Raw genomic sequence first — 24,086 nt, 5'->3', positions numbered from 1 at the left:
TTTTTTCCTGGAGAGAGGCCTTTGATAAAAAAAAACTCCTTGTGAGCCTTGGGTAGTTTGGCATAAGAGCAGAAAATGTGGGGCATTCCTTCACAAACAGCAAAGAAGAAGCTTTAAAAATTCTTCATTCAAGCTAAATGCAAAGAACTTGTCCTAAAGATGTGGACAGTTCTATGTTTTAGAGATACTTACAGCTTTATTCTAGTTTTAATGAAGATCACCTAAGTAAATACAAAAAGCTAATGAACAACTCTTCTCAAACTAACCTTGTCCTATGTGTAAAAGCCTTGTATGTGTCCTATGTGTAAAAGCCACCCGTGCAGCAAAAACTGCCATGAAGTGTTTGTGACACCTGGCAATGAGTCTGTTACATTCCTGTAAGAATGTTGATCGATTCTGCAGCATTCGATTCAGACCTACAGAAGAAGCTATTAAAGCTGCCAGTTTGTTAGTCATCACAGCTTTGGGGGATGGGCTCCTGTAGTTAGTCAAATTGTTAAAGGTACCCCATACTGTAGCAGGGCTGTTGGATGAGAAGTTTGCTTTTGGCTTTTCACTGCTTGGTCTTGTTAAGAGCTACCGCACCCGGTCGGCGGTGCAACAACCTAGGTGGACCAAGCTGTTTTTACCCGTCAGACGACCCCCACTTACATATTACTTTGGATGCAAGACGCATGAAACAGAAAGGTATACTTCAAGTAACTTTATCTACTAAAGACAGAGAAATGGTTACTGACACATCAGCGCTGATGGGCTCTTGATCGGCAAGAAGCCCCGATTGCTCATCACACAAACATTATAAAGGAGTTTAGGTTAACACCCACAGAGGGCCGTACACATCCAAACTTTGTGATCAGTAGAGAAACTGTGTCACCTCCGGGACGCTATTTGACAGATATAAGTCATTTCCTTGTGTCCGGTGCTATCTAAGTGTGGCAGGCAGTTCTGGGTTAAGCAGTTTGTTCCACTTGACCCAGTTGATATCTTAACAGCCTCCTTGGTGAGATTGTTGCTCCTGTTAAAGGGGAGTTTTTCTTTCCTCTGTCGCTTCATGCTTGCTCAGTATGAGGGATTGCTGCAAAACCATGGACAATGCAGACGACTGTCCCTGTGGCTCTACACTCTTTCAGGAGGAGTGAATGCTGCTTGTCAAGACTTGATGCAATCTGCTGGGTTTACTTAGGACATTTTTTGACCAATCTGTATAATCTGATCCAATCTGTATAATCTGGTTGAATTTGACTTCAGAAAGTGCCTTGAGATGACAGGTTTCATGAATTGGTGCTATATAAATAAAATTTAATTGAATTGCTGAACTGCTTATATATGAAGGCAGATTTGTGTCTTTATTATTCAATCAAAAAAAAGGTTGCTTCAATCAAAAAATATATTTTCAATTAAAAAAAAAATCACTTCAATTAAAAAAAACCTTTTCAATCAAAGAAAAAAAGTATTTGAATCCAAAAATATATTTGAGACTCAAAAAAATACATTTGAACACTGATTTTCTTTGATTGAAAATGTTTTCTTTGATAGAAGTCAGTTTTTTTTTGTTTGAAGCAATGTTTTTAATTGAAGTAGCATTGTTTTTTGATTGGACCATATAATGGGTAGGACATTTGTGTCTTTATTATTCAATCAAAAAATAAGTTGCTTCAAACAAACAAACAAGGGAATCAATAAAAAAAAGTCACTTCAATCAAAAGATAAACGTTTTCAATCATAGAAAATTGTTTTGAATGCAAATAAAATATTTGAGACTCCAAAAATTGCATTTGAACACTTTTTTTTTATTGAAAATGTTTTCTTTGATTGAAGTAATCTTTTTTTGCGTTTGGGGTATACATGGGTAGGACATTTGTGTCTTAATCATTCAATTCCAAAAAAGTTGTTTCAATCAAAAAAAATATTTTCAATAAAAAAAAAAAAAAATTAAATGCAAAAAAAAATTACCCGTCAATAAAAATGTATTGAAGAGAATGTGTTTTTTTCGTTGTTTTTTTTTTTTTTTTGAAGAAAAAAAAATTTGAAGTTCAACATTTTTTGATTAAATAACTTTTTTTTTGAAGAGAAAAAAGTTTTAAAGTTCAATTTTTTTTTGATTGAATCATTTTTTTTTAAGTGAAAAAAGTTTTGAAGTTCAGATTTTTTCGTTTGAATCACTTTTTTTTTTGAAGCTCAAAAAGTTTTGAAGTTCAAATTTTTTCGATTGAATCATTTTGGAACAAACGTACCGTGGTGGGCGGGTGCTTCTCTATTGGTCAGACATGTTTGATTGACAAGTGTCTACACCAACGACGTCTTTCTGACAAAGAAGTCTTGTTCGGCACTCCCCAGGCCAGACAGCTTTTTACCAGCAAGAGGGAACAGCGGTGAAGTTGTCGGTAAGTAGATAAAACAGGTTGAAAATAATTGTTGTCATGTTATTAGCCTATTCTGTTGATATTTACAATAAATTGTACGCTTACTAACTTTGTTCACGTTGAGGAATGTTTGTAATGGTGTGAGGTTAGATGTCTAAATATTTTCAGACAGGCAAGCAAAGTGGGCGAACCTATGGCCCCCACGCAGCAGCTTGCTATGTGCTAAAGAGCTACTGTGTTGAGTAAAGTAGCCACAGCGCTGCCTGTTTAGTAGATGCTTTTATCTTGAGAGCGGGATATAGGCTGCTTAAGCTGCTGTTAGTCGAGGTGCATGCGTCTCTCTCCCCCCTCCCCCCATACATTTACCGCTGGGTCCGGTGTCGGCCAAGTGCCATGTACTGTGCAGGGTATGGCAGGCCGTTTTAACATTTATTAGCTTGACTGAATATGTATACCAGACATCTCAAATACATTCCTTCCTAGTCAAAATTTACATTTCAGACATCTACAATAACATTTGTCCTATCTAAAATGAATATTTCAGATATCTTGAATATAATTCAAAGTAGTACAAATTACGTCACTTTCCCCATTCATGTGTATAGGGCTTTTATTTACAGACATCTACAATAACATTCTTCCAATCTAAAATAAACATTCCAGATGTCTAAAACTGAATTCCGACTAGTATGAAATCTAATTTCAGATCTCCATAATCCAGTCAATACTAGTCATCATCATTTCAGATATAAAAAATAAATAAAACATTCTAGATATCCAGATATATAATTCTTGACATCAAAAATATATTTCTACTAGTAGAAATGACATTACATATATCCACTACTGATTATATGACGAATTAAATTGGAATTTCAGATATCTAAAATTTCAATATGCCTATACAAGGTTGTGTTGTGAATTGGCACTATATAAATAACATTTAAATAAATTGAATTGAACTTCTGGTCACAAAAAACCAAAACTTTTAAAATAAGATTATAGAATTGTTACATTACAGTTAATCTTTCTCCTCTTCCCATCTCTCAGAGTTACCCTAAAAGCCATTTTGTCTTAGCTGATCAGTGGAGTGGACATGAGTATTTCTCCAGACAGCCATCAAATAAACGTCACATAGTGCTAGGGTATTTTGTATGTCAGGGTTCGTTTTTAATCATGCCTTCCTCATTCTAGTGAATTCAGTCTATTTTAAGCAGAGGAATTTAGTCTTGGGTAGTCATTTAACTAACCATCCTTTTATGTTTCTTCTGCAGCATTGGAAGCAAAGTTGTACTACTTTGTAGCAAAAATGATTACAGTCTGTGTTGTCCGTGGAGGAGTTGCCCACCATTTTTTCTCAGAAGGGCTGTTTCAGCAATTTGCGGGCTTCCAAAGGCCCCTTTCAGACCAGAAGTTCTGCATGATCACAAACTCCGGGAGCAGCTAATCAAGGTATGAGTATAAACTGTCATTTGTCACCTTCATTACTTTTTAAAATGCTTAGTCCTGGATAATGTGGGCCTACCACAGATGAGGCTTAAAAGCCTCTGTGTGAAGTTTGCATGATCTCCCTGAGTATATGTGGCCCCCTTTAGGCACACCGGTTTCCTTCCATTGTCCAAAGACATGCACTTAGTATGAGTTTATTGGTGGGACTCATGTGTCCGTCCATCCATTTTCAGACCCGCCTAATCCCTGATGGGGTGGCGGGGGTTGCTGGTGCCTATCTCCAGCGGTCACTGGGGGAGAGGCTGGGTGGACTCATGTGTATTCATCTTTATTCAGACAAAAGAAAGTGAAATCACCAATGAGGCTAATTTTGCCATTGAAGAAGCTGCAGACAGCATTAGCATCAAGGGTTGCCTTAGGCATGTCCCAAACTGGAGAAAAAAGGACTCCCTAGTTCGCTCCGCTGTCAAGTTTATTGTCAACGGACCTATGAGAGTTGCCCACGACCAGTAAAATATTCACACCCTCTTATCTTAACAAAGGTGTTGATGTTGTCATAAGATCTGAGGGGAAAAAATGGGTTCCTCCATGTTTCTGTTAGCATACTTGTGTTGTGGTGCCTTTATCAGTAAGATTGATGGACAGGGATATTAATCTATACTTCTAAAAACCACCAACCAGGCCAGAAATCTGGATTTAGTGACAGATTCAGACCTAAATTTTAAGAAACAAGTTAAAGCAATTACAAAATCAGCCTTAAGAATATCAGATGAAATGTGTGATTACTTTGCAGGACCTGGAGAAACTAGTCCTTCTTTCATCTGCAGTCAGCCTAATTATTGTAACAGCATGTTTACAGATTTACCATTTAAATATACAGGGGTTGGACAATCAAACTGAAACACCTGGTTTTAGACCACAATCATTTATTAGTATGGTTTAGGGCCTCCTATTGCGGCCAATACAGTGTCAATTCGTCTTGGGAATGACATAAACAAGTCCTGCACAGTGGTCAGAGGGATTTTAAGCCATTCTTCTTGCAGGATAGTGGCCAGCAGGTCACGACGTGATGCTGGTGGAGGAAAATGTTTCCTGACTCGCTCCTCCAAAACACCCCAAAGTGGCTCAATAATATTTAGATCTAGTGACTGTGCAGGCCATGGGAGATGTTCAACTTCACTTTCATGTTCATCAAACCAATCTTTCACCAGTCCTGCTCTGTGTATTGCTGCATTGTCATCCTGATACACGGCACCTCCTTCAGGATACAATGTTTGAACTAGTGATGGGTCGATGAGGCGTCATGAAGCGTTTCAACACATTGCCAAACTGTATTGATACTGGGCCGATACTGTGTCACTGAACACTGACACCTGCTGGACCTTAAAAATCCCTACAGCCAACCTGGTTGACAGAGTTAACTGACACTGATTTGATGACCAAGTATACACAATACAATTTAAATCATTGTATGTTGCATTGCATTATTTTATATTTTCATTTGAATTAAACATATATTTGATTTTTTTTTTTTTTTAGATACAGTCAATAAATAATGTGAACGAGGATGCTTGTGGACTGGCTTTTATATTTATTTATTTATTAAAACATTTTTGCTACATGACCTTTCAATGCCGCCCAACCGTAAAGGCGTCTGCCCAACCCATCCATCAGTGGTGCGCTCCGATCAGCACCTGCTGCTCACAGAGCGAGACTGTGGTACAACACCATCACACCAGAGTTGCAACATGGTTAAAAATGAACCATTATTAACCGTTACTTTGTTTACAGTTCAACTTGGATTTTATTTACTGCGCAGCATATCTTTGCTGTGCGCAAATGCACACGCGTGCAGCTTAGAGGGAACAGAAACAGTTTGGCGCGTCAGTCAGTTCAAAACAGTTCCTGTATCGGTCACGTAACTTTCCCGTGTCGATACGCGCATCGACACGGGTTTTGCTCTATGAGCTCGACACATGCGCCGACGCATCGGTGTTGCCGGACCCATCACTAGTTTGAACCATTGGATGCACATGGTCCTCCATTCTGGAGGACCATGTGCATCCAATTTGTCCTCTTTTGAACTCTGGTATGTCACCCATAATGTTGTGTGCAGTGCAATATTTTGAGCAAAACTGTGCTCTTACCCTGCTAATTGGACCTTTACACTCTGCTCTTATTGGTTCAATGTGCAATTAATGAAGATTGGCCACCAGGCTGGTCCAATTTGACCATGAAAGCTACCACACTAAAATAAGAGGTGTTTCAGTTTCATTGTCCAACCCCTGTAATAGACAACTGCAGCTCATTCAGCCCTAGCTAAAAACAAACCCTTGGACCACATCAGTCTGGTTCTGAGGTCTTTCCATTGGCTCCCTCACTGTCAGAAGACAGACTTTTGAGTTATGCTGCTGGTCTATAAAGCTCTGATTGTTTTAGGACCAGGATCCATCAGTGGCCTTCTGATCCAACATAAATCCATAAGACCTCTCAGGTCATCTGGATGCAATCTGGACCGGTTCCCATAGTCAGAAGCAGACCTAAAGAAGCTGCATTCAGCTTCTATGCTCCACATGTCTGGAACAAACTCCCAAACTTAGCTAAAACATTTTTATGTAAATCCAGATTAAAGACCCACCTGTTCTTAGGTCTATAGTTAATATTAGCCTGGCGGTCCACCATGCTAATAATACGCTGAGAAATGCAGAGTGGTCACCACGCCGCGGTGCAGGCAGCCTTTGAAAGCACCCATACTTGTTTTGGTCTACAGACAGTGCTAAAGCACAACCTTGTGTCAAAATAATGCTTATTGTTCCTTTAATAAATTGTTTGTTAATCATGTTTGTTTTTTATATGTACTTTTTTAATGTCCTCTGTACCTTGCTTTAAGGTTTTTGTAGAAATTTTCTTGTACATTAGATGTGCTTTAGAAATAAACTTGCCTTGCCTTGCCTCTTGCAGAGGGCTTCAAGATTCTGGGGCTACTGAAAGAGCTCCAGAAAAACCCAGCCGTTGTTCCTGACATGTCCGTGTGTGAGGAGAAAGCCCTCACTGCCAGGGACATGAGCCACAGTGGCCTATTCTGCTCAGGGCAGCAATCAGCGCGTTCTGGAGAACCAGTTGGTCTGCTTTAGGAGTGACTGGCTGATTGACATTAAAGGTCTGTTTTTGCATTTTAGTCAATTTCCATAAATTTAAAATTACTTTGTACAATACATCAGGGGTATTTTTTCCATGTCTAACAGTCATATTCTTCTATTGTTCTGTCTTATAGAAGAGGAGGATGGTCCACCCTCTCTCTCGATGTTCACCTCTGCCATCCCTCCACTTGGCTTTTCCTGCCAGCCTGAAATCCAGTTTCTGCATGACACCAAGACAATTTACCCAGAAGCCAATACTAGTGTTGTTGTCCTGTTGTATCTGTCGCTGCACTCCTCCTACAAGGCTGTTAGAATATACATGATGGAGGGAATTTTGCAAGGTCCGACCTTTGGAGTTTCTTAAATGATCACGAATGTGACTATGAAAGGTTACGCTGTAAGGTGATGACGGGTTTGCATGTTTGTCCAGCTGTTGTTAATGTTTTACTTAATTTTAAGGTAAAACGTGGTTTTACAAGTCTGAAAAGTGTACCAGTGTTTAAAAAATACTGTTCATATGTTTTTTACTAAAAGCCTTTAGCTGGTCCTGAGGATAAAATATCAGAAGACTGTGCCAGATGATTCAGGTTCTGTCATTAAACTTCTGAAATGGTTTTAGATTTTAACAACTTTCAGGAAGTTGACAAATTGTTATCCAAGACCATCATATGTTCTCTTCTAGGTTTGTCTTTATGGCAATAAAGAAAATACTCAAAATTAAAGTTTGATACATAAAAAAATATTAAACTGAACTTATCATGGCCACTAATGACAAAGAAAAAATAAATAAACAGATATTTTTGCCAAAAGGAGGGAGAAGTTTAACACAAGAAGAGGGCCAAAATAAAAATGTGTTTCTTAAAAGAAAGAGAATGAATAAATTTCGTCCCACTTAATGATTGTGTCCCACTTGTTGATTCTTCACGAAAACATGCAGTTTTATATCTTTATGTTTGAAGCCTGAAATTTGGCCAAAGGTTGAAAAGTTCAAGGGGGCTAAATACTTTCAGAAGGTTCTATATGTGAGATCATGTTGGTCCAGACAACTCCTGTAAGACAGCAGCTCCAGATGTAAGGGAGAGGTTGAAACATAAGATATGCAAACTATATAGAATTTCCCATTAGAGTCAATAAAGAAGCTGTTTTATATTACCTAGTCTATCTGATGTGTTTGTGCATAATGTGTACAGTCCTTTGGAGTTCTTATAGAAGAGATGTTGTGAGCGTCTGTCGTCTTGACTTAGTTGGGCATCTAAATTTGCAAAACGGAATCTTTCGCTCAGAGCACAATTAAAATGTGGTAGGCTGTGGTAGAAACGCAAACATCCGAAGGTTAGGTTAGGGATACAGTGACGGTATTCATGCTTCTTCCTTTTTTCTGAACTAAAGTTTACAAGTTCCTCACAGCGGCCTGACTGCAAGGTTTCATCGAACCGCACCCAACAGTTATTTCAGAATCAGAAATACTTTAATAATCTCAGTGGGAAATTATTTTCGTTACACGCTGCAGATATAAAAACAACATAATTATATAAATACAACATTCCCCACAAAAGATATATTATATATATATATATAAATATATATATATATAAATATTTACAGATCTAAAATAAAGTGATAATGGCAATGTGCAAAAGAATGATTAAATGTCAATAATTGTCAAATGTATTCTGCATCAGAATTACAGACGAGCTGCTGTGTGATTACTTTCTGTGGGCAAGCCATGGTGGTACCAAGCCTGTCTGAACTGTTCCAGCCTCCTTTGAATCTCAGGTGGATATACAATATGTAAAGAAAGTCTGTGGATATCATTATCTGGGTTAAGATTCTCTGCGTCCTCCAGACAGTAGAATGTATGGTAGAAATGCTGCAGCACAAGCAAAAATACATCCTGCCAAAGGTGTTCTATGCGCTGATTATGAACTGATTCTCCTGTTATGAAGCCTCTGTGTTCCAGCCCTTGAACTAGATGCATGCATAAAGCAAGCAGCATGTTTTCATCCCCATGGTCTGATCTGACTCTTGATGGTAGTCCATAGTAAGATGTTGCTTTCAAAAACTGACAGAGTACTGTTGTTGCCCTATTGTTTGTACTGCAGCTGAGGTAATCCCACACGGGTATCCTTCGATGGCACCAAGTATCACAAAGCCCCATCTAGAAAGTTGAAACAACACAAAATAAAATTAGTACTTAAAATAAGGATACAACCCCCTACCTGGAGACAATATACGATAATGATCAGAAAACCCATATTAGAAATAAATCAATGGTTTCAACATTTTCTGCTGAAATTATGAATAATTGAATTAGTATATCAGCAAATATTTGAAACACGTTATCACCTAGTGCTAAAAATCAACATTATCAATCTTCAAAAAGACAAAGTTATATATTCATTGCTGGAAAAACACTCAAGGTCACTATATTGTTTCATTTGATAATTTTCTGTAAAAAGCAATTCAGAGCACAATAACTCAATAGAACTTAAAGAGCTACTGATATCTGTCAGGGTTCTCTGTGTTGGCTGCTCTAACTCTACTCCTCAGGTGTGTCTAGTTGGCTGAGGAGGCGTGGTCCACACCTGCAGCTCGTTGCAGGCGGCTTCCTCTGGCTTCTTAAGCAGAGCACTGGCAGATGGAAGACGCCGGAGCCTTAACCAGTCGTGATTTTGGTGCTTGGATGCACTCACCTGTCTTGACGTCTCGTCCGAAGAAACAGACCAGCGGAACCTGTCTGCTCAGATTTTGCTCTGGCGCTCCCCTCATACTTCCTGGAAGTTACCCAGCGAGGCCTGAGATCCCCTTTCCCGGGTTCTGTTGGTTCTGTGCTCACTCTGGTCAATCCATCTGTCAACCGCTGCCGATGAGGTCGCCTCGGATTCCTCGCCAGCTACATCTGCCGCCCTCAGCCACTAGCCACCTATCTCCATCTGAGTAGTCACATAGAGTTCTCCTGACGCTACTTCTTCCCGGTTAGGTCCGCCCAGCCTAATGGTAAGCAGCGCAACTCCTAGCAAGTTTCCTGGCTCCTATTTCAGAAGAACTCACTTGCTCTTTCTTACAGACTCTCCAGCCGTGACGTTCTGACCCAGCCGAGTCACCTGTAGTTCCGTCCATAGACCTGCCTGTTTTCCTTTAATAAAAATCTTAAAACTGTGCATTGCCTCCCGTTCGTATCTGCATGTGGGCTCGTCATCTGAAAACCATGACAATATCAACCTGGAGGGTATCCCAGATAGAAGGCTTAACAAATATGGAAAAGCCTGGTTTCTAGGTTGCTAAATTCTGTTAAAGTGTAACTCTTCCCCAAATCAGCTGTTTGTTGTCAATAAACTCTTAACATGGTTGTTTTATAGTACTATCTACATATCCTGGTCATTATTTTTGAAAAATTATAATGCATATTTGTTGAAATCCGGCTTTTGTGTCCAAAACTCAGTATGGCGCCTTCCTAGGGTCAAACTTCTTGCATTGAATTTCAAATTAACATTAGTTTCTGCACGTGCAACGTAATTCTGAGTGTGACATTAGTCCCCTGGCTGCTCAGGACTATAAAAGCCAGCTCAGTCTTAAAAAACAAAACAAAAAATAGAGCATCTTCTTGTGCCTCCATAGAGAGCACTATTGCACTTTTCAAACTCTCTAGCGACCTTTTTTATCTTCAAAAAACAAATTTACCAACTTTTTATGTGTTGTTGGGGAGTGTATGTGAAAGCAATCAATTGTTCTGCAGTTAGTGTCTTGAGGCGGCCGGGAAGGGGCTGCTGTGAGACTGTGATGTTGGTTCTAGGTTGGACATTGGACATGGGCGATCTGCGGTATCTGCCTGCTGTTTGAGACGATACAGAGAGGGTGATCTGGGGCTGACGTGTCCACATTACAAATGAATCATGATGCACAAAGCTGCCGGTGATCCCGCCTGGGTTACAAAGCAGAAAATATATGTTGATTCTGATATATGATAATATATAACAGGACCAATTCTGTCCACCATTTGACTCTGCAGCGCCAGGTTGTGGCTTCACTGAGTCAGGGCCTTGAGCCAGCAGGTCAAATTGATCAGAGTCTGGCCTGCTTGGCTCCACAAAAACCTTCCTACACCGCCGGGGATGAGGAGGGTGAAAAATCCTCCAACTCAAAAGACCGAAACGTGGCGTAACTACCAGCATAACTCTGCTCACTCTCCATGATTCAGTACAGCAAATCAAGCAGCCTGTCTCACTCTCATATATATATATATATATATATATATATATATATATATAAATATGCCACAAACTGTTGGGGTACGGCATATGGTAAGCCCACCTTGCAACAGTCCGACTCCACCTTCTTGCAGCAGATGTCAGGTTTGTCCTTCCCAACATTTAGCGTACCCTGGCCCGTGTGACAATCACATCTTGAGCACGAAGCAGCACCCTCATCATCTGAAAAATACAAACATGAAAGCATTAATGATTAAAAAATACTCTCACAAGCGGATCCAACTTAAATATCAATTTTCTGTAGAAAAGACAAACCTCATTCCCAGAGTTTGGATACTGGTCCTGCAATGTGCTCACACGCTCTTGCAGCTGATTGTCATCTAAGGCAGACAGTCTTCCTCTTATGTGTAGGTCCACCAGCTTTGATTTGTTGTTCAAAAACGACGAGGAACATCCCATCATTTTTGCCTTTTTTTTGATTGTATGTCCTTGCTTCATAAGGACGTCTATGTGCTCTCTGGTAACAATAGATGGTCTGCCACTCCGCCCTAGGAAAACAAATGTTAAGTATTACATTTTATACAGAAGACAACCCAATCTTTAACAGCAAAAAAATAAAATAGAAATCAATTAATAAAAAAAAAGAAAAGAAATTTTGTTTGTGAGGACTTACCTGAACTAACCCGCCTTATGAAGAAACGACGATCCTCGGTTCGATGGAAATGAGCTATTGCTAGCACTCCAACCTCAGTCAAACTGCTTTACTGTTCATTGTAGGTTTCTGTAGACAATAAATGTTCAATTCTGTGAAGGTTTCTTACACAACTTTCTATTGAACGTCGCTCTCTGTCGCTACACATTCCCTGGCTAAGGGCTCGCTCAGTTTCATGCCCTTTTCTTGCAATTCTGTCAATTACTACCAACGCAAATTGACGGACAGAAAGCGGAATTTACAAAGTTGGATGTCTTACATATTGGTTTCAAAACTTTTGATCATTGATTTTTGATATCTGAAATAAAAACTATGACCGGTAAAAAATGGATTATGGAGATCCAGGATTAGTTTTCAGACATCCAGAAAGTTTATTTTAGATAGGAAGAAAGTTATTTTAGATATCCGAAAGTAAAATCCCACTACACATAAATGGGAAAAGTGATGTAATTTCTACTATAAATAATTATATTTAAAGATATCTAAAGTTTCCACTTTAGATAGCAAGAATTCTGTTGGAGATATCTGAAATACACATTAAGTCAAGACTTTAGCACTGCAAAAACGGAACTAAAAGTGAGTAAAACTTTCTTGAAATCAGTGTATTCTTCCTTGATTTGAGCAGCTAAATAAGACTATTTGCCAATGGAATGAGTATTCTTACCCCTAAAAGAAGGTTATTAGCTATTCTGCACTTGAAATAAGATGATGTAGATGAAATGTTATTATTTTAAGTGCAAAAATCTTATTCCGTATTTGAGATGTCTGGTATACATATTCAGTCAAGCTAATAAATGTTAAAACGGCCTGCCATACCCTGCACAGTACATGGCACTTGGCCGACACCGGACCCAGCGGTAAATGTATGGGGGGAGGGGGGAGAGAGACGCATGCACCTCGACTAACAGCAGCTTAAGCAGCCTATATCCCGCTCTCAAGATAAAAGCATCTACTAAACAGGCAGGGCTGTGGCCACTTTACTCAACACAGTAGCTCTTTAGCACATAGCAAGCTGCTGCGTGGGGGCCATAGGTTCGCCCACTTTGCTTGCCTGTCTGAAAATATTTAGACATCTAACCTCACACCATTACAAACATTCCTCAACGTGAACAAAGTTAGTAAGCGTACAATTTATTGTAAATATCAACAGAATAGGCTAATAACATGACAACAATTATTTTCAACCTGTTTTATCTACTTACCGACAACTTCACCGCTGTTCCCTCTTGCTGGTAAAAAGCTGTCTGGCCTGGGGAGTGCCGAACAAGACTTCTTTGTCAGAAAGACATCGTTGGTGTAGACACTTGTCAATCAAACATGTCTGACCAATAGAGAAGCACCCGCCCACCACGGTACGTTTGTTCCAAAATGATTCAATCGAAAAAATTTGAACTTCAAAACTTTTTGAGCTTCAAAAAAAAAAGTGATTCAAACGAAAAAATCTGAACTTCAAAACTTTTTTCACTTAAAAAAAAATGATTCAATCAAAAAAAAATTGAACTTTAAAACTTTTTTCTCTTCAAAAAAAAAAAGTTATTTAATCAAAAAATGTTGAACTTCAAATTTTTTTTTTCTTCAAAAAAAAAAAAAAACGAAAAAACACATTCTCTTCAATACATTTTTATTGACGGGTAATTTTTTTTTTGCATTTAATTTTTTTTTTTTTTAATTGAAAATATTTTTTTTGATTGAAACAACTTTTTTGGAATTGAATGATTAAGACACAAATGTCCTACCCATGTATACCCCAAACGCAAAAAAGATTACTTCAATCAAAGAAAACATTTTCAATAAAAAAAAGTGTTCAAATGCAATTTTTGGAGTCTCAAATATTTTATTTGCATTCAAAACTATTTTCTATGATTGAAAACGTTTATCTTTTGATTGAAGTGACTTTTTTTTATTGATTCCCTTGTTTGTTTGTTTGAAGCAACTTATTTTTTGATTGAATAATAAAGACACAAATGTCCTACCCATTATATGGTCCAATCAAAAAACAATGCTACTTCAATTAAAAACATTGCTTCAAACAAAAAAAAACTGACTTCTATCAAAGAAAACATTTTCAATCAAAGAAAATCAGTGTTCAAATGTATTTTTTTGAGTCTCAAATATATTTTTGGATTCAAATACTTTTTTTCTTTGATTGAAAAGTTTTTTTTTAATTGAAGTGAATTTTTTTTAATTGAAAATATATTTTTTGATTGAAGCAACCTTTTTTTTGATTGAATAATAAAGACACAAATCTACCTTCATACTTATACAGGGCTTGGTCTCCACTTTGGTCTGGCACAGCTTCCTCAGATGTGGAGTAAACCATGGTTTATTGTTGTTAGATGTCTCAAAGGTCTGCACACATGTACTCACAAAAACTGATGTTATATACTCGAATCTGCGCAGTCAAAGCACACCTATAACATTCCCTTTGACTCATTAGTTCCTTTCCTAACAGTCCTAAACTCAGGCTTAGAGGTTTTCAGTTTTTGCCTGTTAACTGGAATGAGATGATGCTGACAATGATCAGAGAGAAGTAGAGCTGAATGTGTAACAGTTGGTATGTGTCTTTGTGCGTAAAATTGTTCAAATGTGTCAGTATCACTGGTGGGTGTAATATTCTGGTTTCAGTTCTGGTTTCTGTTTATTATTTAGTTAAGTTAAGCTCTTTTCTGTTTAGTCTGTTCGGTCTTGGTTTATTATCATTAGACTTGTCCTGTTTGCTCCCATAATTATTTCCATCTGGTTTTGGTTAATTAGTCCCTCCCATCCACCTTGTCTGTCCGCCTATTTAAACCCCTCTTAGTTTTCTGTTTGTTGCCGGGACTTCACATTCGTTTTGCTGGTAAGAGCCCTCCAGTATCTGGTTTGACCTGTTATTGTTTTTTTGTGCCTGTCCAGTTTTTGATGCCTGAACTATTATCAGCCTGGATACTGTCTGTTCGCCTGTCCAATTCCCTCACCTTCCCTTCAATAAACACCGAAAAAGAATTACTACCGCGTCTGGCTGAACTCTGGGTTCATCTCCACACAATTCATCATAGTGGGACGCTTAAAATCCTGTGATGAGAGATATTGTATTTCCCTCCACTCTGTCATGTTGGGTGCCACAGGGGTTCCACTCTTGGCCCCACCTGTTTTTCCTGTGTGCGCTACCACTCTGAGCCATTAAGACTAAGCACCATTTGTCTTTCCACTATTATGCAGATCTTCAGAGTTATCAGTCTTTGAGACCAGGTAACAGTCACATTCAACACTCCCTCCTTAACTACATATCTAAAATAAAAATGGGTTAAACCAAAATTTCTGTTTTATAAACTGACAAAATTATGCATAGATTGTGTGCGGGAAAAGGCACGCTCTCTGCTTCGCTTCCGCAGATGCAGTGGAGCAAGGGGAGGAAGGCAGAGTCGAATCAGCACAGCCCAAATATCCAGTATCCATCCTATAAAGATAATTTTACTATGGTCAAAAGTCAGCGGTTTTGGGCTTTAAAGTTCTTATCGTCGTTCTTGCCATGGTCGAGGCAAAAACGTTCCCATAATGCCCTACATTTTAACTTCGTAGGTCAAACTTTGGAGCAGGCCAGACAGTATCATCTCTCCTCCGCTTTTGTCACACCCCCATACCTGACCAGGTAGAGCGAAGCTGGGCCTTATTTATTAGTTCAGGCTTATATGGCATCCAGCTGTTTATCCAGGCAGATTATTTTATCCTTAAAAATATTTTTTGCTGTTTTAGCTAGGTTTTTATTTAGGATTTATTTACTGTTTTATTCTTTACCGTTTCTCACAGATTTCGGAGTTAATGTCACACAGTAATGCCAAATAGCGGGTGAGCACTCAACAATGATGGCTGGAGGTGGGGCTGATGCCACCCCCATGAGGTGTTCACCAACCCTTGGGCTGTTGAAAACCAACATAAGTGGAGTAGAGTGGAGCCCGGCGATTCGGAGCCACGCGGGAAAAAATAGGGTAGGACTGGTGTAAAAAGGGCTGAGGATGCTATAAGAATATACTAGAGCTTTCAAATCAACAATCCTCTTCTTCAGGGAAACTCCTTGAGATCCTGTCCTTTGAACATCACAAACAGAATGGAAGACAAGGTGTAGCCCTGGCAGAGTCCAATTCTCACCATAAATAAATTGGACTTTGTACCTGATTAAGAAAAACATCCTTGCTTTGGTGACATAAAGACTGGATACAGCTCATCACCTACAATGCTGTCATCCCACAGTTCTGCATAATCATTCTATAGCTTTTCGTGTTCCATAAATTCATTCAGATGAATATTTTAATGTTGCTGCATCACACTTCTGTTAACTTCCCTCAGCTTCATTGACACATGTAAAAATATGGCTGCCACATGGATTCTCCTTGTGGCAGAATCCCAGATGTTGAGCTGAGATCTATCTGAAAGTTCATCTGTGCTAAATGACTGCACAAATATTTAAAAGTTACGCAGCGAAGTGAAGAACCCTCCTGCTGATAGAAACACCTGAGCAGCTTCATTGATTGCAGCCAGTCAGGATACTCTTAATGAGGGCATAAAGTGGTGTGGCAGCAGAGCTGTGTACTCCCCAGGGGAGCATAAAATTACACAGCGACAAATGGCACGCTGAGATTTTTCATGTATAAATGACAGAAGCATGGTAAGAGACATTTGAACTGCTGTCTACTTGTAAGGCTTTGCATTTTCTTGGCAGTGTTCAGGACTCATGAGTTGCATTCTCTGTGAAGCATCCATGTAAGACAACATTTTGATTTATATATCTAATAATGAACACATGCATGCTTGTATAGACATTATTCAGACTTAGATAGCATACAAACTCTCTCACATGCTAGGCTTAAAACTTTACAAACATACTAATCAAATGGTGCACTAGCACACACTGGCATTCCTTCAGCTACTAGATAAGTGAAGCTTGTAGGGACCTACCCCGGAATACCTGCAGGTATAACTGTAATGAAAAGTGGTTCTGCAAAATATGGAGCCAGAAGGGTTGGATACAAGCTAGAGGTGGTAAACTTGGGTCATTCTTATGATTCTGGGTTCACTGGAGTCAGTTTCCCTGATCTCAGTCTAAGTTTCTGAAAGAACAAGCCTCTCTCTTGCCTTTCTTGTGTTTCTAATCACAAAAAGCAGATCACTTGCAATAAGTTATTTATATATAACTTATATAAATTAAATAGCTTATGTAAGTTATGACCTGGTATGTCATAGCCTGGGCATGAGGACAGCTGGGTCAGCCATGCTCCTCTGTCAGAATGTGTTTTATATGTTACGGTGGGATGGCAGTTTTGGAGTAAAAATGGATATATATTATATTATCAATAAGTCCATTTATCTCAGTTATTCAATTCAAAAAGCAAAACTCATATATTGTCCACAGTTATGATAGGATGTACTGGCAAATTCCCTCTGTCATTCCGTCTATCATTATTCTGGTAAACAGTAGTCTGGGGTTCTTTGATGTGATTTAATTTTTCCATGTATGAAAACATATGATTTTAATCGATCATATCAGAGCAGGTGCTATTTAGTGGTCGAAATACCAAGCTTTACTTCCACCTCCTTCTTTGTGTGCGGCAAAGCGTGAGATGGTGCATTTGATGGACCAAAAAACGTCTTGTATTTAAAAGCTAATTGTCACTAAATGTGGTTTTAATGTTAATTTCATTTAAAATGAATGTTAGTTGTCATTAATTTCACAATGGTAATCACTGAGCCCTTTCATCCCCGTTGCTAAGTAGCCATGAGCTTCCATATTATATGTGTTACTTGTTTTTTCTAAAAAATCAAAACACACACTTCTACATTAATCATTCCCTACACCGGCTTATTGTTTGTATTTAGCCTTCTCGAATGATTCAGACGGTGATCAGAATGAAGGAACTCATTAACACATGTAAATCTGTGTGGAGAGGATTTAATTAGTCATTTAGTCAATCACATTGAACATTACGCCTGTTTTTATCTTTTCTCTCTAATGTGTCTGGTTGTAGCTCTCCTCTGTAGTGCCGACCGCTGACAGATCAAACGTCCTTTAAGACCCATGCATTATGAGATCATTGTTAGTGTAAAACTGACAAATCAATTGACCCAGCAGAACAGCACACCATTTCAAAGGAATGCAAATCCCCTTATGTGACATGCAAAATGGATCTTTGATTTGTACTGTCAGATTTTTTAGCACACTTTGAAAGCCAGACCTAATGTTCCCCCGCTCTCTTCTCAGGCTGGATGGATAAACACAGAGAGCTTCCTCTAATTGGATACCAGTCCGCTTCTGCCTTCAATGCATCTTGGAAATCGAATCCTGTCAGAGCAAAAAGTAATTAAAACTAAAATAAAACATGATGGTCTTCTAAAAGTCATGCCTTTAATGAACAAAAGGACTAATTAATTGTGCTCTGTCAAGAAGTGCACATGCACTGAAATATAGATGAGTTAGTGTGTGTGTGGGGGGGAGGGGGGGCGCACAGTAATAAGCTGTAATGTGCTATAGTACGTTTCAATGAGGCACATAGAGTCCTGACATAGCGCATGCTCCTCTCTTCTGATCTGACTTGGAGAAAGTCCAGTCCAGGCGGAGATGCCAAATTCATAAAAAAAAATGTTTAATGATTTAGGAATTAACTTATTCCGTTGAGAAAACTGCGCAGATCAGTGAGCATTCAGCTACAGTCAACTACAGCAGCAGTTAGGAGGTTCATAACAACCTAATTGAATGCTAAGGGAATAATTTAATAAGCATAAAATGGTTAATTTTGTAATGTGCACAAATTAAATAAAGATTCACCCATAACACACCCAAGATCTAAATTATTCTTAGTGTATCATTACTCTTTGTGCAAATTAGTGTTAATAGTGAGAGTCAGCAAACGCATTTGTCATGTGTTTTGCTGCTTTCCACACAGAAATGGCTAATTAATTGTGATTGCAGGGATAAGTCCCATTGTAATCTATCAGTGATTCAGTTGCTCTTTTTTCCCTCTCTGGCTTTGTGAAGATTTATTTTTTTTGGTTTTAAGAAACACCTGGATTATTTCATGGGGTAATCCAGATGATTTTTTATTCTAGCAAATTATTTTTAAATTAGATTTACAGTTACAGTCAAAAGAAATTTCAAATGGAACAGCATGAAAAAATAAGTTGAACCCATAAAGCACATTTGGCAGGATGACCTTAAAGCAGATACACTGAAGGTGTAAAGGAGTTCGGATCCATTTATTTTTATCGTTGGTTCAAGACTAAAATTAACTCATTTTTACTAACCTTCTGCTGCTGGACAGATGCCCTGATGTCTGGTTCCAGAATATAGGAGTTTATGTCTGACTACATAACTTCAAGTTGCCCTCCTTTACCCTGGGGCCCGTTCTTCGTACGTCGCTAACTCAGTTAGCTGGATTCGATTGTTGACGAATTGGCATGATCTTGGATGGTTTGGTTCTTCGAAAGTCATCCTGGACTTGCCGTCATAGAAACATGTGCACAAACTTGAGCCTGCTTGCGAGCAGGCTTATTTCATGTAAACAGGAATAGATCGCGGCTTATAAGCAGAGGAGATAGGGAAGTCTGTCATAGCCATGTCTTGTCCGTTTTTACGACAGCAACCTGTTGCGGAAGGTGCAAGAATAATTTGCAGAGCTTTTCGAATTAATCACGTATTGGACAATAGACAGGATCCTTTAGCGCAGTGCGACAGTATAATTGTAGAGATTTTTCTTGGTGGCTGTTATAAACAGACAAACACATAATTTAACAGTGGCTTTTAAAGAGGAAAAAGTGGTGTTAGAGCCATAAATAGAAAATATTTAAGGTATTTGTAGGATGGTTTGCTTTTTATTTTTATCATATTCAGTAGGAAGATTTGTTCAGGCCATTTTATTGTGAAGTTTAGTTTTACTTTGAAAGGCTTGCTTCCTGTCGAGCTATTGTATTAGAAAAAAAATATGGATGGATTATCTAGACATGGAGCAATACAGTTTTACCGTGTAAACTGTGTATGACTTGGAAAGGGAAGAACTTCATTTTTTATTGATAAAGATTTTTTTGTTAAAATTCCCAGCTTGCACGCGTCCTTTACTTCCAGTGTCTAAGGAATGACACCGAAATGCGGTACCGCGCACGTGACGTCACCGTCTCAAGAGCAACGCCCCTTTTGCCGCTTAGGTAGGGCATACAGGAGAGAACGCATACAGGAGAGAACGCACGGATAACAGATATGACCGACTTTACAGCCGTTAAACTTTCCCAAGACGATGTCCCAGGCACACGGATTACTGGTCGAACTGTGGAAGAACACACCAACCTTCAGCTCAAACGATGGCTCGAGGTTCGAGGGTTTAAAAAGACTGGAAAACTGGCCGAGTTGATGAACGGTAAGCTTTGTTTTTTTTTTCCTGCGCGGCGATCATGGCAGCGTCGGCCGTTTTTTTTTGTTGTTGTTTGCAATCACCGTCCAGGAATGGGTATATGTTTAATGTTTGTCTCATTTGAAATGTTTTTGAGTAAGCTATCCTGGTAGCAGGCTATCATGTTAGCGCCTGCTACCATGATAGCCTATATGCTGTCATGGTAGCAGGCGCTACTTTATTAACATGTCGGCCACCAAAATACTCTTACCTTGACTTGATGTCGCTGGAATTGGGTCAGGATGTTCTTCGGTTGGGCCCTTTCCTCCGACAAAATGCTTGCTACATATGTACTTGAATTTGGTAACTTTTTCCGGGTTGAACTGTTGTGTAGGCCGACCGCCCCGGTGTTCCAAGCGTACACATTTCTCCTTGGCAGTCTTGAAGAAAACATCCTTCATATACGGCCGATCAGCGTTCCTCGAGTCGCTGTTGCACGTTCCATAGCAACAATGTTTAAAAACCATGGTCTTAGATTTGGAAAAAGCATTTGTTTACCGAGTAAAACCAAGGGTAACGCACGTCTCTTTTACAGCGACACAGCGGCGGACTATGCAAGCATGCCCTACTGCGTACCACGTGATGTGACGTCATCGTGACGTTGTGTTTCTAAAAATAGCTCGCGCGCGGTACCGCATTAGGATCTCTTGACATAACAAGTGCCTTTTTAAAATACAGTATAATAATTAAAGGCTACCATTTTGTAGAATATTCTTGTATTTCACTTTTACTTGTCACCATGTTCTAGTGGGTCCTGTGGAGGCTCTGATATGAAAGAACAAAGTAAATATGAAATTATTAAAATGCAAAAATTCATACTTGGAAAGTGATAGAAACATCTACCATGGACAGTATTTACGCATTAATTTGTCTGCTGCTTTTTGCCAGCCCTCTCTCCTGGCTTTAGCAGTCTCTGAGGGGTTCCCTGTCGTTTTAATTAATAACTCAAATTCAGCATAACCTCCATTAAAAGCTCTTGCTCTGCTTGGGAGAAAAACTGTGGGCGTTCTTTGGCCATGCTGAACAGCCAATAGCAGCTTTACTGATCATTGTTTCTACTATTGATACATGTCCCCTTTAACAAACGCATGAACGCGCAGTTATCTCAGATAACTCAATCCAGCCATACTAATAATAAACAACAGGTGTGTTGGAAGAACCCAATTGTGGGGGCGGGGGGCTTATGTTGTGTGAGCCTCTCTTCAGACGGCTCCCTTCACCCCCTCTCACATTTAGACATTGAGGGTTCTGGGTAGTTGCTTGGAGGGGGGGCGCTGGCACCGGCTTCCTTCTGGAGGGGGGGTGGGCTGTGCCGTGCACCCCCTTCTGTGCTCCCAGTTTTAAACACATCTGAGATCAACATGCAACAACACAACATCTGAGCGGGCGTAGGGAGGATCGGGGGTCTTTTGCACACCCCCGATCTCCGATCGCGTCTGGGGCCTGGAGGAGGTGTGGGCCACTGGGTCCGGGGTCTTGGCGGGTGGCTGCTGCGGGTAGCCAGCGGCTTGCCGGGTCTGGGACTGACGCCTCTGCTCTCCCCAGGAAGGGATGGGGGGCAGGGGTGGCTAGGGTAAGGTCGGGGTAGGAGGGGGTTTATTAGGTATATAGTGGGTGAGGGGGGGTTCTGGTCGGGTGGCCCGTATGGGTCGTGTTGGCCCCCCCTCTTTGGGGGGCCTGATCCGGGGGGCGTCTGGTCCGGGGGCGGGGCCGGGGGTCGGGCAAAGGCAGTCGTATGGTTGAATTGTGGTGACCCCCCCCCCACTTGGGATTTTTGGATGTGAATATTATGTGGGAATGTGTGTACAGCGTCCTTTTTTTGTGTCTGTGTGTGGTGAGTGGGGCACTAGGGAGGGATGGTGTGAATGAGATTTATTTTTTTTTTTTTCTCCAGGTTCGGGTCCGGTCCGCTCCCTCTCCCAAGAACATCTCAAGTCTCTGATAGGTGCGGAGCCCATCCCCCCACATCTTGCCCTCCTCCGCTGCATTGGCGGGCGCCTTGGCCCTCTGGCGCATTGACGGTCCTCGGGTTTGGGGCGGGTTCCCGGGTGGGTGCCAGCCCATTCCCGGGGGCGGCTTTGCGGGGCCTGGCCCCCCAGGGGGGCGGCCAGGGCCCCTGCCGCGAGGGCGGGGCGCCCCTGGGGCCTCTGGCCCCCAGGGCCTATGGCCAGGACCACTTCAGCGCGGCTGGCTTCCGGCGGAGCACACGGGCTCGTCCCCGCGGCTCTTGGGGGCGTCAGCATTGCAGTGGCTGGGGGATTTCCTCGGGGTCGTCTCTCCTCTTTCCTTGGAGGGGGTTGCAGATTTCCTGTGATGGCCCCTCTTGGGCGCACTGCTTTGGGGGCCCCTTTGGGAGTCCGGGGTTATGGGTCCCCTGACTCCTGCCTCTGCTCGGGGAAGGCGGGTCTTTGGTTCTCCACAACCACTATCAAGCTATTTCCTTCTGGATAATTTTCACCTTAACTAGTGCACTCTCACAAACTCCCACGGGTGCTGGGTCCCAGGTATTAAATGTTCAGTTATATACAGAAAGCCTATAATTTATTTATTTATTTTCTTTCACTTTCTTTTTTAAGGTATCACATTACACATGTCAGCTTAAATAATACTACATATGATTTAGCAATGGTATCAAGGTGTTACTCGATTGTATCTGTTGCTTTATGTCTGTTGGTTGTGCTGTTCTTTTTATGCTCTTTCCAGGTGATGGAGCAGACAGAGGACGTTTTATCATTCTCTTCCTTTTATCTCTTCTTTCTTTCACCTCTTCTCTTCTTCTTTTTTTTCTCTTCTTGTTCTTCCTTTACTGTCCCACTTTCCCATTGTAGTGTCCATATAATTTGAAATTCTCCCTGCAGGAATCACAATAAAGCTATTTACATGCACAAATCAAGCGGAGCATTATGGCGAAAGCTGTTTGCTCCACTTGTGAAAGCAAAATCTGTCGAGCTCTATTTGGCATTAAGACATCAATTCTTATTGCCACATTGCTAGACAGGAAACTGGGATAAAAAAAAAGGAAGATCCCAATTAGCCGGATCATGATTAGCCGGATGAAATCATCTTGGATGTGTCATTTGATCTTGATGTTTTAAGCAACGTACGAGAACGGGCCCCTGGTTACTTATCAGTCTCTGTTGAACAACAGTTCTGCAAAACTCTTTGTAACTTGCAGACAATCTTCCATCTGGTGTCTGACTGGTATTATAAAGTGAAATGAAAATTGAGTAAGTAGAGAGGCACAACAAAAACTCACATATGGCTGGCCATGTTATGTGCCAGTTATTTATCATCAAGGCAGGTCTATATCAAACCTAACAAATCCTAATTTCAAAAATTGTCAGTAACAATGAGAGAAATTTCATAATATACCTTTCTGATTTAGATCTTGTCAAGAATTTGGTGTATGATCCATAGCAGGTTCTGTGATAGGAGACCTCAAGAGCTACATAGTCCTTATCTCTTATGTGTACAAGCACACTCTCATCCTTCTTTGCTTCTGCTGCTTTTCGCAACAATCCTAGAAATATTAGGGCTGGGCAACGATTAAAAATACGATTAATCGCCCTGATTAATCGCGATTAATCGCGATTAATCGCGATTAATCGCGATTAATCGCATTGTATTTACAAACTCCAAGAATGAATTCAAAAGTAGTGTAAAGAGCACTTTTATTTTAATGTTCTGCTGCCATATGAACAAAAGTGTTGTAACATTTGTAGCACTTATCAGTAACACATATTTAGTGTAAAGCTCAACTTAAACATGTAAAACAAAAAATAGCAATAATAATAAATTAA

General features: G+C 40.1%; 3 long non-coding RNA genes across 3 annotated transcripts; 2 read left to right on the top strand and 1 right to left on the bottom strand.

Annotated features, from left to right (window-relative positions):
* The first annotated feature begins 2,125 nt into the window (after positions 1–2,125).
* On the top strand, positions 2,126–6,743 carry LOC118561825. Its single transcript, XR_004930296.1, has 3 exons — positions 2,126–2,384; positions 3,638–3,815; positions 6,703–6,743. It is a non-coding gene; the product is annotated as an uncharacterized LOC118561825 (long non-coding RNA).
* A 32-nt stretch (positions 6,744–6,775) lies between these two features.
* LOC118561824 lies at positions 6,776–8,104 on the top strand. The gene is made up of 2 exons (XR_004930295.1): positions 6,776–6,972; positions 7,087–8,104. It is a non-coding gene; the product is annotated as an uncharacterized LOC118561824 (long non-coding RNA).
* A 441-nt stretch (positions 8,105–8,545) lies between these two features.
* Positions 8,546–13,333, bottom strand: LOC118561827. The gene is made up of 5 exons (XR_004930298.1): positions 13,075–13,333; positions 11,834–11,941; positions 11,476–11,708; positions 11,264–11,382; positions 8,546–9,110 (listed from the first exon to the last, which is right to left on the bottom strand). It is a non-coding gene; the product is annotated as an uncharacterized LOC118561827 (long non-coding RNA).
* Between the last annotated feature and the right edge of the window lie 10,753 nt (positions 13,334–24,086).

The sequence above is a fragment of the Fundulus heteroclitus genome, unplaced genomic scaffold, assembly GCF_011125445.2.
Source record: "Fundulus heteroclitus isolate FHET01 unplaced genomic scaffold, MU-UCD_Fhet_4.1 scaffold_73, whole genome shotgun sequence".
Lineage (NCBI taxonomy): Eukaryota > Metazoa > Chordata > Actinopteri > Cyprinodontiformes > Fundulidae > Fundulus > Fundulus heteroclitus.
The sequence above is the reverse complement of the archived record's forward strand: the minus strand, read 5'-3'. Positions and strand labels throughout refer to the sequence as shown.